The sequence below is a fragment of the Athene cunicularia genome, assembly GCF_003259725.1.
Source record: "Athene cunicularia isolate RWA chromosome 4 unlocalized genomic scaffold, athCun1 chr4_part2, whole genome shotgun sequence".
NCBI lineage: Eukaryota > Metazoa > Chordata > Aves > Strigiformes > Strigidae > Athene > Athene cunicularia.
This window is the reverse complement of record NW_020799099.1, coordinates 17,119,488-17,135,298: the sequence shown is the minus strand read 5'-3', so window position 1 is coordinate 17,135,298 and position 15,811 is coordinate 17,119,488. Positions and strand designations below refer to the sequence as shown.

Sequence of the window (15,811 nt, the reverse complement as noted above, 5' to 3'; positions counted from 1 at the left end):
CAGTGCCTACATTATAGGTAGAAAGAGATGAAATAGGAATCTTGCGGGTTTTTCTGTGTGGAGTTTGTGAATAAGAAGACTTAGGAAAACAGGATGACAACAAAGGTGTGACAGGGAAACTTTATTCAAATATAGCAAATAACCCATGCAGTACAGAGCTTTTATATATCTTATGTTGCTGCTGCTCTGGATTCTTTATTACTCTTAGCTGTGATGGTTTAAACATTGCCAAGCTGGAGTATATTGAGTCGTTTATACTCTTATTTTTCTAGCAGAAGTGGTGCTTGTTTTCCTTGGTTAGACTAGTAATGAGCAGCGACAACATATAATACATAAAGGAATAAATTTTAAGGAGGACATGATGCTAAAATGGCTTAACTTTGGTATGTTATCCATACATTTTTAAAAGTTACATAACTCCAAAAAGAATATCTTTTGTTTTCCACTTTTATGTAGTGATTTTTGAGTGTCTTCATGTGTAAATGATGCAAAGCATTCCTACAGTCAGTTATCAGAAATATATATGTTTATATGTATTAGAATATATTTTATGTTTAAGAGTTATTAGCTGAAGCATTGCTTGGCAGAGGCGCTGCTGAGTCATTTCTTAACCAGGTACTGCTATAAAGTGTATGAAGTACTCATTTTTTTTCAATGCTGGACATCCCCTATCACAATTATTAGGTGATGAAGTGATCTATAGCCACAGATACTTGGTGATCTGTTAGGTCAATTTCTGCATCAGCATTAAAAGGTGATGATACAGTAAATATATCTGTATGATCTCCAGTACCCCAACTCTGTATCCACAGATGATGTTGATGAAGGAAGAATAATTATATGAGATGATTTTTGCACTAGAAGGGTGGTATGGCACTTGAATGGGTTACCCAGTGGCCTGTGGTATTTGTATGCTTGGGGTTTTTTAAGACCTGGCTAGGCCTGACCAGTCTTGATGATAGCTCTAATTGGAGCAGGAGATTGTACCAGCATATCTCAAGAGGTCTTATCAAAAAGACCATTACTGTGATGATTTATTGTACTGTTTTCTTTGTGTGTTTTCCAGCTTTTGGCTCCTTTGACATTATAGTGGCAAAACAAGTTTGTGTCAGAGTCCATTTTCTACACAATGTCCTACAAATATTTGCCTGGTTTTTAAATATCTTAGATTTATGTTCTGTACTACTCTTGAACTACCTCATGGTTTTACTATTTTCTTGTGTTTAGTTGTTATTTTTCATTAAGGCAGATGTTTTGATGGATCTGCTTTCTGCCAATTAGTAGGAGATAGATTTTCTTTTTAAGTTTCTGAAGGCAGATGTTTCTTTGCTGAGTCTTTGTTTAGTTGAAAGCTGATTAATTTCTGTAGGGAAAGAGTTCATAATTTTTCATTTCTGTTGGCTTCAGATCAATTTCTGAAATATTTATGGAAATTCAGCAAGCTGTTTGAATGACTTCAGTCCATGCTACCCAATTTTTCTGTGTCTCTCCATCCCCTCAAAGCTGCTTATCTAATTTTGTTCAAGTATAATAAAGTTATTAAATACACTGTGGAGATGAAGGAGAGAAATGTGCTAATGTTTTCCCTTCTGCAAAGGGAGAATGTGAAGTTCAGGAAGATACTATTGTATATTTCCTCCTCTAGATTAATTAATAATCCAGTTTTCATGCTGGAGATAAGTTTATAGATGACCTTGCTGTTTAGGTAGGTGGCCTTAAGTACACTGTACAGTAAACAGGAGTGATGTGTGAAGTTAAGCTGAAAGTAGTGCTGTTTGTCTTGCAGCCAGCTGTTCAATTGCTTGTTGTGGAAGGGCCAGATGAAATCATGTCTTTGTTTCCTAATGTTCTTTACATGTAAAGCCTAGGGGACTGAAGTACGATACTGGGCTGGTGCTCACAGTTTTCATTAACTTTTTTTTTAGATTTAAATCCCAGTCTCTGTTTCAAAGGCAGTTGAAGGGATTTACGGATTTTTCTGGCTATTTGCTTTCACAAACTATGTCAGAATAATACAAAAGGCAAGAAGCTGCTTAAGACACAAGTAAAAGGAGCTCTTTGTTATTAAAACTGTTGATTAGGCAACAGTTGCCAATTTATGTGTTCATTGTCTTGGAAACTCAATTTTTGCCTCTGCTTTGGATTCCAAGAAAATGAGAACCTGTGACAATCTTTGCAAGCTTGAGTACTTTTATGCATTATAGTATCAGTAAGGAAAGACTTTTGCTCTTTTGGCTTGTATGATTGTAGCGTAGAGAACTGTATGGACAACTAGATTTTCAGCAGTGTTTCTGAAGTGATCTTACATTGGATTAGCCAGAATTAAAATATTCTCTACCTTTAGGCAGCTTTCTGAATTGATATATCCAAATTGTCTCTAATTGATATTTCATACTTTCTGAAAATGAATGTATTTACTTGTAAGTGCTGTATGGCATAAACTGGCACTTCTGTGTTAGAGGGGCATTTCCCCTTGTGTGTAGTCCTTCAGAAATGCATTAAAACATGTTGAAATTTTATTACACTTTCTTTTCATAAACTTGATGTAAAACATCAAAAACATGTCTGCATGTTGCATGTTTTTGACCTATCATGAAAATTTTCTATTTATGACAGTAACTTCACAATCTTTATGACATAAAGTGTGCAGTAAAGTAGCATTTGTTTGTGATGGATGACTATTGCTATGAAGTACGAACCAAATGATCACACCATTATTTATATTTATTGAAAGGCAAAAAAGTAGGTATTTATTCTGTTTGTTTCGTTGGTTTGTCTTCCACTGCATTATAATTAGCTTGTGCTGATTATAGTCAATTTGTTCTTTATCTAATTTGGAAGGATTTGAACGGGTGGTTTGGATTACTGACAACAACGAAAAGGAGCAGTTTGAACAGGAGCATTCTGCCCTGATTTGATTAATGTGTAAAAATAACATATTTATTACAACTCTAAAAGTGGCGGGGGTCCCAATGGACTATATGAATATATTTGTTTTTTTTCATAATAATAAATGCCTAAGTTGCTTAGCAAGTGGTCTGGTTTTATATAGTTACAGAGCTCCTCAAAGCTGAAAATGCTGACCCAAATTGGTTACCCAAAGCACCATAAACATATCAAAGGACTACCTGGTAACCATACTTGGCTGTGGTATGCTACCTGCACAACTACACAGCTAGCATTCCATAACAGGAACTTAATTATGGCTAGAGGACTGTCCTCTCGGCCACTTCTGGCTTACTCATTTTGTAGTATGAGAAAGCACTGGAGGGAAAAGAATGTGGAAAAAGAAATGCTAATTGAAAATAACTTTTTTTTTTTCAAAATCTGTCATATGTACTACTTATAACAAAAGTTTGTTTGACCTCCAGAATTGCATTCTTTAATGAATAAACTTTAATTCTGATCATCAGCATTTACAGTGGTAGACTGATAACCTGGCAAAAGTAGATACTGACCTTCAGTATCAAGAGATTAAAAGAGCACTTATCCAAAGCTGGTGACTCACTTCAAAACTGTATGGAAAGCATCCTAGCTAGCTAAGTATTAAAAGGAATTGATTGTGTTTACTGCCTAAACTGCAGTTCATTTTAATTCCCCCCACCTCAACTTTGTTGAGAAAATTAATTAGAAAAAAAAAAAAGAAACATTTAAGTAGTCAAGCAGTTACTAAAACTGAATTCAAACCTCATGATGGAGTCATGTAATTTCTATATTTTTTAATGAACTCTTGAATGTTTTTTCAGTCCTTTTAATTAACATAAACCATGTGAATACCAGACACACTCATCTGATACAGTAAAATTGAATGATTTGAGTATGATTTTCATGAACTCCAGATTTATACAGGATCAAGCTATAAGTGCTGTAATAATTGCAGTGTAGATCAGACAAGGTAGAAATTTGTAACCATGGCCTTCCCATGTGCAATTAGAATGCCGTTGTTTGGAATTCATTATCCAGCCATTGTGAAATGATGGGGTTATTTGCTTATTAAAATGTTAATGAATTATGAATCAGTCATCAAAACCTTGGTATTTAGAATCATAGAATGGTTTGGGTTGGAAGGGACCTTAAAGACTATCTAGTTCCACCCCCCCTGCCATGGGCAGGGATACCTTCCACTAGCCCAGGTTGCTCAAAGCCCCGTCCAGCCTGGCCTTGAACACTGCCAGGGAGGGGGCAGCCACAGCTGCTCTGGGAAACCTGTGCCAGTGCCTCACCACCCACACAGTGAAGAATTTCTTCCTTAGATCTAAATCTACCCTCTTTCAGTTTAGAACCATTACCCCTTGTCCTATCCCTACACTCCCTGAGGCAGAGTCCCTCCCCATCTTTCCTGTAGCCCCCTTGCAGTACTGGAAGGCTGCTATAAGGTCTCCCCAGAGCCTTCTCTTCTCTGGGCTGAACAACCCCAACTCTCTCAGCCTGTCCTCACAGGGGAGGTGCTCCAGCCCCCTGATCATCTTTGTGACCTCCTCTGGACCCACTTGAACAGGTCCATGTCCTTCTTATGTTGGGGGCCCCAGAGCTGGATATAGGACTACAGGTGGGGTCTCACAATAGCAGAGTAGAGAGGGAGAATCCCCTCCCTCAACCTGCTGGCCACACTTCTCTTGATGCAGCCCAGGACACAGTTGGCTTTCTGGGCTGCTAGCGCACATTGCTGGCTCATAGTTTTCCATCCACTGATATCCCCAAGTTCTTCTCTGTAGATCTCCTCTCAATTAGCTCCTTGCCCAGCCTGTATTTGTGCTTGGGATTGACCTGACCCATGTGCAGGACCTTGCACTTGGCCTTGTTAAACTTCATGAGGTTTGCACAGGTCCACCTCTCCAGCCTGTCCAGGTCTCTTTGGATGGCATCTCTTCCCTGTGCCACACAGATTGATGTCATCAGCAAACTTGCTGCAGGTGCACTCAATCCTACTGTCCATGTTGCTAAAAACAGATTTAATTTTTGTAATGAGTAAAATGCAGGAAGAATTTTTAAGGATGGAATTCCTTTTCAATAGGATATGTGTTTATAGGGATTCCTCTAGCCTTTTATCTTTACAGTAGACAGACACGAGGTGTAACCTTAAACTGAAAGTACTGGTGCTTGTCTAGCAGCAAGCTGTTCAATTGCTTGACACATAAGGGCCAAATAAATCGTATCTGTCTTCAAAGTCAGCTCTTCCTGTTTCTGAATTATTAGTTTAGGTTCTCTCACTCTTATTGATAAGCAAATTAGAGGCAGGAATAATCCGAATGAATAATATCCCTAATATTTAAAATTTTTTGCTTAATTAGAGGCTGTGGTGGGAAATACATCAAAAGGTGTCTTTCAGTCTTACCTTCTTACCTACTCCTTACTGTAAAGAGGCATTTCGCTCTTACTTTTTCCTTAATAATCATTTATAGATATTCAGCATAGGAGTTTAGAAAGGGAAATCTGCTGTATTACTGCATGCACTGTGAATAGGCTGCCTCTTAACTACTGAGAGTTTGTTCCCTGGAGGCAAGATCCTGCTGAACAGCTATGAGTATGAATGGCAGGGGGTTCTGGCCCTTGTTCTGACCTCAGCAGGGGCCTGTCTCTGTGTCCTGCTGGGAAAGAAGCTCTCCTGTTTCTGGAGAGGCAAGTGCTTTTAGCCCCAAGTGAGTACTGAATTCAGCAGGAATTAGCCATTCCCCCTTCTCAGCAACACAGGAGCTGTCTATTAGTATGTTAGGCTTGTAAGAGGTAAAGAAACCATTTGATTCTTCTTTTGTTGTCAGGCAGTGACATCTTTATCTGAAGAAATTTTGCAGAAAATGAGCAGCCCCTACCTCACAAACCTGGATGTTGCTGACATTTGGTATAATATTATTCATGGGTAAACACAGCACTTCTTTTTCCACATTCATGACAGCAGAAGTTACTTTTCCCTTTTGATTATTCTTCCCCCCAAAGTTTTTTCGTTTTTCACTTTCTAAGGTTTGTATTGATGTGCTTTTCTCCTCACATCTTACTCAAACACTTCGCTGTAAGTTATAGATGGGTTTGGGCACCTAAGTAGTGTAAGATAAAGGCTCAGATAGCAGCAACAGAGGAGGTAAGGTGAGCACAGGAGATGTAATTTTAAAGGAACACCACTGCTGTAAAGCTGTTGCAAATCTGTATGTTGTACTGTGTTTTCTCTGACACTGCTCTTTGAGCAAGATGTTTAGGAATCTTACTACCTGTAACATATCCATTTGTAGAATCATAAGATAATTCAGGTTGAAAGGGACCTCAGGTGGTCATGTAGTCCAGTAGGATCATTTATGCGGTCCTGCAACTACTTGAATTCTGAACACATTAACTTATCTTTGTGACATCTTGACCCTACAGAAGTGGAGGTAAGGGAGAAAGATTAAGGGAAAACGACACAGGAGTGCAGGAGAGGCAGTATATGAATAAATGTGAGAAAAATAAGTGAAAGAAGGGTAAATCCAATGTCATTCTTTTCTCAGTTCTGTCATGACATGATGGTTGATATCTTCCTCAAAACTCCTTTATTAGATAATATTGCCTGCTTTCATTTTAAAACAAATTAATTCCTAATCTTTGTGATTCTAGAAAAATAGCTTGAAAATATGAATTTTCAGAATGAGAAGGAAGAACAGACATTGTCAGATAGCTTAAATATATAGTAGCTCAAAATTTTGGAACTAATCTAGTGTTTTGGGAAAGGTGTTGATACATGATTTTTCTAAAGATTGCTGTTGGCAATATTACAACATGAAAAACTTGGAAGAGCATGACTGACATGCACAAACTAGTGTGGATACCATTAATTTGAGTACATATGGAGACTTCATAATCTAGTACACAAAAGTTTGAAAACAGTGTAAATATTAGATTAGATGTGTAAAAATTATGTTAGCTGTTTGTCTGGATAGCTTGTTGTTGAATATTCAGAAGATGGGTTTTGTAGATGAGCAATTGGAAAAACAAAGCAAAAACTTTTATAAGCAGAACATAGTTACATTCAGAGGGAGCCCAGGAATAATTTTAATTTCTTTTTACTGGCATCTGTTGGCCTTTATTTTTTTTAAAAAAGGTGACTTGCTCTTTTTGTTACTTAAAATCTGATGATACAAAAACAGAAGCAGGCCAGATTCCTTCTTGGGTTGTCAAAGGTCAGTTTTCATAGCTGTCTAACCTTTTTAGACTACACCAAGATAGCCTATGTGAGATGAAGGGGTTTTATATGCCTGAAGTGATAAAGCTATTTTGCCTTAATAAAGAGCAGATTGGTTAGTAAGATCAGAAGAGAATCATCTAAAAAAACAATAAAATGCTCTTGTGGAGCTCAGTTGTCTGTCTTGTCCTTTTTATTATTGCCCTATGCTTATATATTTTAAACCATGCATCATAGCATTCTCTGCCCTTGACCCTAGCTAAAATATCATCACCTTTGACAATAAAATCCTTTGTATAGGAAAAAGAATGGGTACTCTGAAGTTTTCTTTTCTGGCCTTATCTGTTGACTGTGAATGCATGCTGTATGTTCTCCAGAAAGATAGTTTATGGGCTTTATTTGTGATGTTTGGGGGTTTGTGGTTTTTTTTTTGTTTTCCCACTTCAATGAATGCTAAGGCTGTTATTCTACATGTGTGCACATTAGTAACTTTGTGAATGCTGTTCTCTTAGACTTACCAGGAACATTCAAGTGTGCAAAGTCTGGTCTCTGCAGAATGAAAACTGATGCATTCTGAACTGCAGAGTGCAGAGCAGCTATGTATTCTTAGCTGTAATGAGGCTCTGGGCATCAAATGTTGGCTTTTGCCAACCCGTTTGTTAGTACTATCTTGATCAGAGGTTAGTTTAAAAATCAAAATAGCACAAAACAACACAACTTTCCTGAAAATCTAATTATTGTTGTAATGAACTGGAAGAGTTAAGGCATAACGTACCAATGAATATCCAGTGATCTGGTAGGAAAAGGTAAATAGACTCTTACACCAAGACAACTTAATAGCAATTTTCTTCATTTAATAGGTATTGCTGCTTTTAGAAATACATGAAACTGTAGAATTGGCATATGTACTTGTTACCTCTTTTAAAAAGTAAGCTTTTACATGCCCTTTTACCAACAAGTAAAGGCATGTTTCCAGATATCATAGTTCCAGAACATCCACTCGGGGGTAAAAAAACCCAGCAAAACAAAAAAAAAAAAGGCTTCCTCTGAACTCTTTGAATAAATGTGGTTGCTGATTACTTCTATTTGTAAAAATGCCCTCTGGGCAGCATGATAACTTTGTCTGCTACAAACAGTAACATTATAAAACAAATTATTTTATAAAATTATAATAGTAAAAATAGAGGAAAATGAGATTTCCCTGTTGCAACCTGCTTTGTAAAACAGTGTTTTCCATGAAACTTTAGCTCATACTTTTGTTCTTCAAGAGTGAATGGAGAGAGACCTTAAAAACAGGCAGAGATGAGGTGTGGAGAACAATAATAAAAGCACAGTCCTTCAGTTAATGTTGCTAGGTTTTATTGCTCACTTGCTGTTTTGCTTATGTCTGTGATCATAGAATCACAGTGCTTTGTGTTGAAGGGGCCTTAAAGACCATCTGGTTCCAACCCCCTGCCATGGGCAGGGACACCTTCCACTAGCCCAGGTTGCTCAAAGCCCCGTCCAGCCTGGCCTTGAACACTGCCAGGGAGGGGGCAGCCACAGCCTCTCTGGGCAACCTGTGCCAGTGCCTAAACATCCTCACAGTAGACAGTTTCTTCCTCACTCAGCCTTTATTTGTGCTTGGGATTGCCCTGATCCATATGCAAGACCTTGTACTTGACCTTGTTGAACTTCATGAGGTTTGCACAGGTCCACCTCTTAAGAGGTAAAGTAGAATATTTCATGATAGTATTAATGCATTAAAATTCTGATAGAGTAGTAAGGAAATATTTATAGAATCAGAGCCAGATTTTTTTTTTTTTTCAATTTGACCCAACTTGGTTACTTTTTAAATCAGTGGGATATCTGTTTTAAGAGGAAATTGAGTTAAGCCAATGCAGGAAGTCTCAGCTGAAAAGATCATATGAACGTACATATATATGTATGTATACATATATACTCATATGTATATATTTTCATATCCAGTGTGTGGTAAAAATAATCAGAAAATCACTTTGCAAAAGTAAAGGAAGAGCAAATGAGTCAATAATACCCCAAGCTATTTGACCTTGTATCTGATTGAACAAATGTTTTAGCCTTTTTAAACAAACACAATTTAAATGGAATAGAATGGGCTCCTATTTCTCTGAGAACTAAAGAATGCTAGATTGTCTTGAGTCTTCTATATAGGAGAGTTAGGAAGAAGGTGGTTGTTCACCACAAATACTGTTCTGCTTTACTTACATTTTACTATTGAGTTCATTGAGCAATTTTTCAACTCACCTGCAAGCTCTCTTTTGTACTTTAAGATTCTTTTAATATTATATCCAGAATTAGGGAAAAGGATGGTTAATGTTGTCTCTTGGTGATACAATTAGAAAAGCTTATCTTCTAGCCTGATTTTTGCGTAGGAATTTATACCTGGTTAAATAGAGGAAGTGATTTACGCTTTGAGGGCTTCAGTCATGGTCATATGCTTAAGAAAACCTACAAGAATTGTTACAGTCAATCATTGTAAGTGCAAAACAATTCTGTTCTGTCCTAAAATGCTGGTTTGCTTTCTAGGACCGTGTCACAGTGCCTAGGGAAAGCCAAAGAGGAAGCTGAAATGTGCGTATACCATGTTAATGTGGAGTACAGCACTAGGACATGCTTGAATAATCAGTGAATGAGACCTACTTCATAGGGTGCAGTGTAGCACATTACAGAGAAACAAGCTGAGGATTCCATAAAAGTAGTAGTAGAGAAAAAGGAATTTGAGGTTTTGAGTTTAACACTGCACTAACAGGACTGCTACGGCTCGAAGAGCCAGTACAGTTGCCATCATCTTGTGTAACTGCATCTTTTTGCTGCACCTTGTAGATATGTCTCTTGAAAAGGCTTGAACATTTAATTGTCCCAGTAGTCTTTGGAGATCTCGGGCCCCTCTGTCTTTATATCACTTTACAACTCTATATTATCTGCAGAGCCAAAAAGCATATACTTTCCCCACCTGCGAGCTACCTTTTGGGTATACCTTGGGAAGATGATCTTGGAAAGGTAACAAAATCAGAGGAATGAAACAGAAAAAAAAAATAAGGTTTGCTGTAGTCTTCTGTACAATAAAACATAATTTCTGGCATAGAGCTTTGGCTGAAGAACTAGATATTCTGTGTTGCTTCGAAGTAGGTCTCTTGTTTCTGATGAGTATGTTCCCTGGACTTCTGAAATGTCTTTAAAGATTGCTGCAGATAGGATAACCCAGAAATATCTCCTCAATGTAATGAAAATGTTGATCAAATACCTACTTTAAAATTCTTTGAAGCTGGTCTAAATTAAATGTTTCCATTTACTTTTCAGTGAGAGCAATTTGGAAAATTCATCTATTGTATTCACACTCAATTAATTGTATTAGATTTTAAAGGGAACTGATGTAGTGGAAAACGTAAAAACATTGAAACTTTCTTAATAATTTGACTGATGTTTTCTTTGTCACTGTCAATTCGAGCAGATTCAATATTCCACATTATAAGAAATACTTTTTTGACCAAATATAGCAGGTTCTGCATTTCCTGAGTATTTTCAGCTTTGCTTCTCATTTGGTTTTGTATCTTCATAAGGTTGTAAAATTTCATTTTATGTCAAATGATTTGTTTTAGCATTAGTCTGGATCAGACTTCCTTTTTTGGGTGGACTCATTTATTTTCCATTCAGGTGTCCCTTTATTTTTCTTAGAAAAGGAAAGAGAATTCTCAAGATAAAGCAGCAAGATTATTGCTAATAAATTGCTTTATACTATATGTTAATGTAAAACAGTAAAAACAAATACACAAAATTCTTTCTCAAAACTACTCTGTGTTAGAGGCCAGCCTTTGAATGCTGCATTCATGCCAGAGCTCAGAGTTTGACCCTTAGACTTAATGCAGTTAGTAAAAGAGTACATTCTTTGTAAGTAAGAGGTAAACTTCAGTCGACAGACACTTTGTACTCCAGCATCAATGAAAACAGGCAGATTGAATTATTTCACAAAGCTATGCAACAATAAGGGAGTTGGACATAAGAAAAATAATTTATACTGAGCCTGACAAGTGGAGGGCCAAGATTAGTGTCATTCTGCAATCTAGATTGCCATGAGGAATCATCAGTTAGGGGCATTTTGCAGTGTTGTTTTACAGATACTCTGTAAGAGCCTGCTTTATTGCTGAAGCTGAAACCATACTCTGAAGAATCTAATTTTTTGCTTCGAAATGGACAGATTTATATCATTTGGGAGATATTCAAGTCCTGATACAGGATATGGTCAGAGTTCTCTCTCAGCAGCCATGCTTTCTTTTCTGAGTCCCCCACTTTGAGGTATACCTAAGTGTAAAAACAACAAACACACTATTTTCTCTATTGAATTCAGATACTGCTCAGAAAATACAATCATCCTATTTGCCCAGTCAAAGTGGCCTCCCTTCATTGTTATAAAAGGGAGGTGAGGGGTAGAGGAGGATTGAGCTACACTTGCCTATCACATACCTCTGCCTTTTGATGGAGTATGTATTTCAGACTGGAGTTCAACTGGGTCTTTATCATGGCATACTTGTAGATGATGCTAAGACTGGCTGGCCTGTCTCCTGCTACTTCTCCTCTCTCCTCTGGTATGGTCATGCAATAAGACTAGGAAACAGATATGGCTGAAAGTTAACATCTCCCTTCTTGAGAAGGAGGGGAGGGGAGTCAGGTTAGTGCAGTGAAAGGGGGCAGCTGGAAGGTGGCCCTAGGATGGAGAGGTGGAAGGCAGATATTCAACTTTCAGCACAGGCCCACACAGATTGAATTAAAGCAGCTGAAATTGAAGAATAATATTGTTCAAGTAACCACGGTGACCACAACAAAGTTATTGTCCTTGCTATTGGTATTAATTGGCAGATTTGGCAAAGTTCTTTTTAAGAAGGTGGTATTATTTCTGACTAGCAAGAGTATTTCTTTGTAAATAAATGTCAGCTGAACTGGCATCCTTCATCTGTTTGAATTCTGCGTTTTCTAGTGGTTGCATGGGAACCACTGTACAGCTATATTAATCTCAAATAATACATGTAAAAAGAAAAAAATCACCCATAATTCAAAACCACAACTGCTCCCAAAACAATGAAGCAGACAACACCTCCACCTGCCAACAGGCACCAAAAGTAGTGTAGCAAGGAGATGACATCATCAAGGCAAAGGAGGTATGAGCTGAGTATTAAGAAACAATTAGAATATGCTGAATTATCATAAGGAACTACCGGAGGAAAATAAAAGCATTGGTTTTGAAAAAAATTGTTCAGCTTAGTATAAAATAACAAAACTTGCTTTTGCTTTATAGTTACTGTGTCTTTTTTTCTGTACTAAGATTAAATCTCCTTAACCAACAATAAATATACTCTACCTGAATTTCTGGGAAAAGTAGACACATTACAATTTTAATTCTCAGGCTTATGGAAAACCTAATAAAAAGATACTTGTGCTAAAACAGTAGAAGTATGCAATTCTGCTATATGGAATAGGAGAATGCATGTATTACGTGTTATATGTTTGTTTTGGTAGCTGTGTGTTCAGTTGTGTGGTGTTATGATGTCAGAGTTGAATAGGATTAAAGTCTTAGAGGTGATATATGTCTTGCTTATTTAAGGAAACTTTCATGACTTTTCAAGTTTAACGAGAAATATGGAAGTATTATTTGAGGACTGAAGGATTATATGACCTTGAACACTGACAAAAGGTAATATAAAAATAAAGAATTTTTGCCTTCTGAAAAGTTACATTTCTTTGTGCCAAAATGCAAGATCTGTAAGTGCCACAGAGACTTTAAAACTCTGCTTGACAAGATCTGAATTAATAAAGTTTGATTCATGAAGTCAAATACAATACTTTTGTTATGATCATTAACTGAAAATTAATATGAATCTTTCTTGCATTGTATGGCAATCTGTCAGTTGGGTTCTTACGAGGGGAACAAACAATTTTATGGGGGCCTTTCAGCATATTGTAGAAAAAGGCCATGTTCTTCAAGGTTTTTGCTTTGTAGGGCTAAATTTCAAGCTACTTTCTCTTTTATTGGTTCTTGAAGACAACAGTTAGTATTGTTCACCATGACAGAGCTTGAGAAATGCAAAGTGAACTGTAGTATTTTTAGATGCAGAAGTTTTAGTTGAATTCATTGTCTCTCTGCTGTAATGAAGGACTAGCTAGCTGTGCTCACAAACATTCTCTACAGGCTATGTTATGGCTCCCTGTGTTTCTGTAATTCTAAATACCAAGCTCAAAATACAGAGGTAGAGCAGACAAAAGACCTGTTGGTTCAAGCTTGGTTCTCTCCATCTTTCAAGGGAATATATGCTACTTACTGTCTGCACAGGAAGGGAAGATGAAACCTTTTTGTTCATGATCATGAAGACTGAATTTTTAGAGAGATTTAAAGCTATAGGCTTTTTTTAAAAGTATTTCTTATTAATTTAATACTTAGGAGGTCAACTCAGGTAGTGAATCCGTTGTTGCTGATGAAACCTGTTATATTTTTTGATTTTTAGTATCTCTAGGATCTATTTGCTAACTTTGCACAGTATGAAAAATAGATGGTGCCTTTCAGTTGTACTTGATATTAATAAATATCACACATCTTGGGAAAACCTTAGCATTAGAAAATAAGAGGAGAGAAGTTAAATAAGGAAGTAAGAGCATTTACATGCACGTATTTCTGTGCTGTTTGTAGCATGACAAGTGTAGTCTGTCCTTCAAGTGTTGTGCAGGAAAATGGCTCAGAACACTTGTGCAAATGCTGTTGAGAGGCAGGAATTGGAAACAGAATTGTCTGCCTGGTCCCTCTCATAATTATGAATATTGAAGTCAAAAGTGGATGTAAGATAATACAAAAGTTATCGGGGAAAAAAGCATTTACAACATATCCCATTAAGTTAATTGTGGCAGTTACTTGAGCTCAGGAAGCTTTGAATTCTGAAGGCTTTCCACAAAGGGAGCTTGCAACTTCATACCGGGAATGAGCTTTTAGTACTTTTATTACTTTTTTTTTTTTCACCAAGTAGAAAGAAAATTTGTAAAGATTTTTTTTTTTTTTTTTTTACCCAATGCTTGTGAGAACCAATCTGTGTTAAAAATGTGTCACACTGTAAATGAAGCCACCTAAGCTTGATGCAAATTTTCTTGTGTTCAAACACATTTTGGAGAACAGAGCTGAACTTTTATCTTTGCAGTGTATTCCTAAGAGATTTTGTGTGCTTTGACTGTCTTGAGGTTCAAAGGGCAAGTCCATACTGAATTCTGTATAACAAAAAAACCCTCTGTTTATGCTTTTATCATGCTTTTGGAAAGCCTGTTTTTCTGTGTTTAACTGAAGCTGGAATTTTATCTAGTAGTGATCAGGAGTTATGTCCCTGTATCCTTCTTGCTGTTTGTGCCTGCTGCTGTCCACTAGTTCTGTACCTGCAGTATCACAAGAGTATGCTTATACCACAGTTAGAAGTGTGCATGAGGTTTATAGAGGTAAACCGAGCTAATTTTAAACTGGTAGCTTGGGTTTTAGCAGAATAGGAACTGAAAACATTTTGGCAAGGCTGGCTTGCCCTAAATGCAGAGCTGTCATAGCAGTGTGGCTGTTGGTCTGCAAACTGGTTGTTTAAAGCAAGCTCAGATTTACCAAGCTGTGCTGCAGTCACACTTCTCAGAGCTGTGTAATGATAGTCAGATGTAGATATTGTGCGTGGGCAGCTTCTAGTGGGCTGCTAAGGAAGCTGTATCTGTTGGGAAGACAGGACTTGCTTGGCTGCTTGTTTGCTTATCAGATGAAAGAATTCAGATGTAACTCTGTTTCTTGCTGCCTGCATAAAAGGGGAAGGCATCTGGTCGTTTCTTTTTTGTTTTAGAGCAACAACTATTTTATTAAGTACTTTATCAGGTAGAATTAAAATAATTGAAACAGAAACAATAAGATCTGCTGATTGATGAAAACAAACGCAAGTAGTAGTCTGTATTACCAAGATCAAAGTCCCTGTTAACTGTTCCTCCCTTGCCGCAGCTGTATTTCAGGTGTGGGGGCTATAGCAGACATATAAATTAGTTTTCATGATTATTTTATTGCCCAGGTAGCCTCTGTTAGATTAAATTTGCGTGCAGGACAACAGCTACTTTTTAAAACTCATACAATCCATTGTGGCTGCGTGTGCGGGTATGTGCATACGTATACATGTACACAGAGAACATACTTGTGTGGTTTCTAGGTATAGGATTTTCTAGGTATAATAGCACAATACCCACCTATCTAACAAATTACAGGTTTGACCTCACAAGCTGAGGTTCTAGCTCAAGTACTGTGACAGTGCTTGATTTTGTACGTGCTGGAATGCCTGCATCTTCCACTGGCTACTGTTAGAACTGTAGGTGTTGAGAACATTTTAATATTAGTTTATCAAATAGAAGCATAGGCAATCTGTGGAGCAGTTCACATAGGTATTTGACACACAAGGAATTAGAGTTTCCAGTATAGTCTTTCATAAAAAGTTTTTCCAAGGATCTACTCATGTGAAAGAGATGATTCCTTAAAATGTGTTTATTACTTGACATAATGTGGTAAATGTTTCATATCCACAGTCCCTGTATACATTTTTGTCATTAGAAAAATTCATTTTCTGGGATATATATATATATCTGTCTCTTATACACATC

General features: G+C 37.1%; 1 protein-coding gene across 1 annotated transcript in view; it reads left to right on the top strand.

The window, feature by feature from the left end:
• Nucleotides 1-15,811, top strand: part of GSTCD (glutathione S-transferase C-terminal domain containing) — a 67,260-nt gene that overhangs the window by 33,866 nt on the left and 17,583 nt on the right. The gene's annotated exons all lie outside the window — the stretch shown is intronic.